This window comes from Saccostrea cucullata, unplaced genomic scaffold, assembly GCF_032062105.1.
Source record: "Saccostrea cucullata isolate Sc308-1 unplaced genomic scaffold, CSIRO_AGI_Scuc_v1 ctg1892, whole genome shotgun sequence".
Lineage (NCBI taxonomy): Eukaryota > Metazoa > Mollusca > Bivalvia > Ostreida > Ostreidae > Saccostrea > Saccostrea cuccullata.
Genome location: NW_026923828.1, coordinates 9939 through 14565, shown reverse-complemented (window position 1 = coordinate 14565; position 4627 = coordinate 9939). Strand labels below are relative to the sequence as shown.

The window sequence follows — 4627 nt, the reverse complement described above, 5'->3', positions numbered from 1 at the left end:
CAATGGTTCTTGAGTAGAAGATTTTTCCTATAAATTCCTATGTAAAACTTTGATCGGCCATTTAAGCCCCACCCTACCCCAGGGAGTCATGATTCAAAGAAACTTGAATCAACACTACCTGAAGATGATTCCATATGAGTTTCATCTTTCCTAGTCTAGTGGTTCTTGAGGAGAAGATTTTTTAAAGATTTTTCCTATATATTCCATTGTAAACTTTGATCAGCCATTTTGGCCCAACCCTACCACTAGGGGTCATGATTTAAACAAATTTTAATCTACACTACCTAAGGATGATTCCAAATAAAAATCATCTTTCCTGGCTCAGTGGTTCTTGAGATGAAGATTTTTTTTGAAAAATGCCATTAAATTTTCTCTAATTCATAATTATCTCCCCTTAGAAAAGGGCGTGGCCCTTCATTTGAACAAACTTGAATCCCCTCTACCCAAGGATACTTTGTAGCAAGTTTGGTTGAAACCGGCCCGGTGGTTCTTGAGAAGAAGATGAAAATGTAAAAAGTTTACAACAACGACAACGACGACAACTACGCCAACGACGACAACGACAAACAACGGACAAATTTTGATCAGAAAAGCTCACTTGAGCCTTTGGCTCAGGTTAGCTAAAAACAAAACATGTCAGAAAGTTTTTCAAATAATTCGACAAAAGTGTTTATTTATATGATAGTAACTCTTAGATATCTGATTGGCCAAGATGTAGCATTGTTGAAAAAATCAGCCTATATTGACCTGCATGTGATCTTCCAAGCGAATATTATGATTTATTTCTTGCTACGTTAGACAAAAAAGCAGATCGAAAAAATACAAATTGATTCAGATATCAGTGGTTCCCAATCGTCTAAAATGTTACTGTGTTTCAGAGTTTATGCAAAGCACTATTATTTTGCAGTGTTTTCGCTATAAAATTCGCAAATGAATCACTATTCCTTATAATTACAAAATAATATATGAATACATGTTTTTTTTTAGATGATCGCTAATTCTTTACACAAATGGTATGGCCGTACACATTGATAAAAGTAAAACATATGTTTTCTTATGAAAGGCAGAGGAAATTCTCGTCGATACAGTTGAACTACTTAACATTTTTGAGAGAAAATTTGCCGTGATTATTTGTCAGTTTTCTTGAACAAATTACCAAATTATAAAAAAAAAATTCCGAATGGTAAAATTCTTTTAAGAGTTGAACATGTTGAAAATTTTAAGCAATTTATTTACATCAATTAAAGTAATATACCCTATAACGTGCGCCATTTTAAAATACGGCTGGAAATTTATATATTTTGTTATAAAAGTTATAAAAATGCTGTAAATTACACCATTTAAATAAAATTCCGTATAAAGTTATCAAATTATAATTATTTATTATCCTGCAAGGAGAATAATGTCTATTTTTAAGTAAATCCACCACGTGACGCCGTCGCTACTTTTAGATTAATAAACAAACACGGCGTCAAGAAAACGAGGTAAGCCCTTTGAGATACAACTCACATTTGACATGGATGGCGTGTTACTATTAATATAACTTATCTTTAAATGTGATCAGTATCAACCATCTATACTCTGTTTTGAGGCATATTAACCTTTCATTAATAATTGCTTTCAAAATGCAACGTGCGTTGTTGTCTATAAATTCCCGTGGACATACGTGTCTAGATTTAGACCTACTGTTTACGCACTTCCTTTTTCAATATTCATGAAAAGACTGAATTCTTGATTGCAGATATTGCTTTATTGTTCTGATATTACAACGAGTTTTATAGTTAAATTTTGTGGAAATATTATTTTTTCATTACACTTTATGTGTTTCAAATCATTTAATCATTTTGTTTCACATACAAATCGGCATCCATACGGCGTATATTACTTTAAATAATTTCGATCAATGTTATGTTTGACTTACACTGCTAGCATATAATTATAGAGCCGTTGCTTTATATCTAGAAAAGATATATTTATTATATTTTTTTTAAATAATACAATCTATTTTAATGCAACTACCAATTAACCGTTAAATGGAAGTGTGAAAACAAATTATTTGTCTTTGTTTCTTCATGCGTCAAGTCCAGCAAGGGTCTAGGACATACTAAGATTATGCAGGTAGAGCCTTAGTAATAAAAGTGCTCTACCTTTGAATTGAAAGACGGTAGAATTGTTTGACTAAAGTTTCAGTTACAGAGATTTTATATTTTTGGATTATACTGCGTCGGCAAAATTTTTACTGTTTCGCATGCGTAAAATTCAAATCGCACGAAAGCCCATTGAGCTCATTTTCGTAGATTGAATATGAAATTCGCGTAATAATGCAAAACTTCCGCCTTATTTCGCAAAAAGAGATACAAAAAATATTTTAAAGGAACGTGTCGTCTGATCTTAAAAAGACCACTACTAACAAACAACTGTTAACTGTGTTAAGAAAGATGCCAACTCTTCGTAAATTTTTAAAAACATTTTTGTTGATTTATTTTCAAGAATATTATTTAAGTGATTGCAATGTACCCACAAAGTTAAAAGAAATATCTACAGTACACATTTCCATGTTCAAGGTATAACCTTTAAATTACCCTGCATTCGGGTTTATATTTCTTAGTTGATTCGATACACAAGAGCATGATCTACGCATAAACTCTCTCTAAAACTAAGTTTATTGAAAAACAATATGACAAAACAAGAATATCAGCAGTCTTGTTAGTCATCATTTCTTAAGTTCTATGGTCGATATAGTGACCTTGTCAGCAAATACAATTCATCATCAAGTTGAATGATGACTGACGTTCTTCAAAGTAATTGTTAGGTCATTACTAGTATTAACATACTGCATTGTCAAGGAGCACGCGACAGTTGTAACTGGTCGGGATGCTCACAGGTTTAGGGCACCTGATCTCGCCTCTGATGTTTTGAGGTCTGTATTTGCCTTGTTCTGATTTGTATTGTTTAATGGATATTTGATTATCAATATTGTTCTTTATCTCGATATATTTAACATATTCATATATCAATATTCCTTATTAAGAGAAAATTGAAGAAGTAATAATTTGACAATAAAAAAATATTGTCTCAAAAAAGTTTTGGAAACAATAATGACCAAAAAAGAAAAGAAATCCAAATTAAAGCTTACGTGTTTTGACATGATGGATCAGCATAAAAACATTGCTTTTCTGTGTTGATTCTACTGCAATCTGAAACTAAACAAAAAAAGAGGAAATCATAATCCCGAATGAACAAGATACCATTCGAAATTTGGTGCAAAAAAAAAAATTGAAATACATACATTTGTATAGGTCAGTTCCTCTGAAATTTTCTACTGGACAACCAGTTTTAAATTGATGACAACTGATTTGATCTAAGGCTCCATTCCCAGTCGTCACCAAGCAATGTCCTTATTTAAATAAATATTATAAAATCAAAGTAAATTATACAGAATTTCGATCATCGCAATGAGGGATTTCATTTGAGTATCATCCAGGTTTCTAGCAATAAACAACTTAAATAATTTTTTTGAAAAAAAAATGTCTTTCAATATGATTGTACTTGGAATGGAAAGTCTATACATTGTTTCTCCGACTCTTCTTTTAGCAGAGGGGTGTCTATTCTATTTAGAAAAGGGTTAGAAATAGATGTGATAAGTATACATAAGAGTAATGATGGCAGAAAATTAATAGCTAATATAAAAATAGGCGATGATACTTATAGTTTGATTAACATTTATGCGCCAAACAAGGAAACATCTAGGATTGACTTTTTTAAAGGAATGAAAAGATTTATTATGAACAATTCAGCCAATTTAAGTAATATAATTTTATGTGGAGACTTTAATTGCCATATAGACGGTATCAATAATGATAAGAGTTCAAAGCTTTTGATAGAAATCCTAAGAAATATAGAATTGACAGATCTATGGAAGAAAAATATGTAAACCTTAATGGATATTACGGTGTGATGCAAATAACATCCCGAAGAGTCGCATTGATTTCATTTTTATTAGTTCAACTCTTTAAACGAAAATAAGACAACTTTGTATACGTAGAATCCCCGGTACACATAATAACGGCATTAGAATGTCAGACCATAGAATATTAAAATTTGATTTTTTAATACATAATAATGAGCGGGGAAAGGGATACTGGAAACTTAATACTTCACTTCTAGAGAGTAAAGAATATAAATCCCAAATTAACAATTTGATAAAAGATATAAGTAAAAAAGAAGGCACGTCAATTGAAAAATGGCAGTTCCTAAAACGGACGATCAAGGGTTTTTCAATAGCTTTTTCTATAAAACGACAAAAAACTTATAAACAATTAATATCTCGAATTGAAAAAAAAATTAATGAAATTGAAAGTTCGCCTCATAATTTAATAGACATGAATAAAAAACGCATTCTTGAAAATCAATTAAGTAATTTATACGATAAAAAAGCTAGAGGGGCACAAATCCGATCTAGGGCAAAATGGGTTAGTGATGGTGAAAAAAATACAAAATATTTTCTAAGTTTAGAGAAAAGACATCAAACAAAAAATATCATACATGAAATTTTAAAAGACAATGATGTGCTTAGCGATGATGACGATATACTAGGTGCAATGTGCGACTTCTATGAAAATCTTTA

General features: G+C 30.9%; 1 long non-coding RNA gene across 1 annotated transcript; it reads right to left on the bottom strand.

Moving 5' to 3' along the window:
- Nucleotides 1-3135: 3135 nt before the first annotated feature.
- LOC134264995 (uncharacterized) lies at nucleotides 3136-3403 on the bottom strand. Its single transcript, XR_009991670.1, has 2 exons — nucleotides 3290-3403; nucleotides 3136-3203 (listed from the first exon to the last, which is right to left on the bottom strand). It is a non-coding gene; the product is annotated as an uncharacterized LOC134264995 (long non-coding RNA).
- Nucleotides 3404-4627: the final 1224 nt, after the last annotated feature.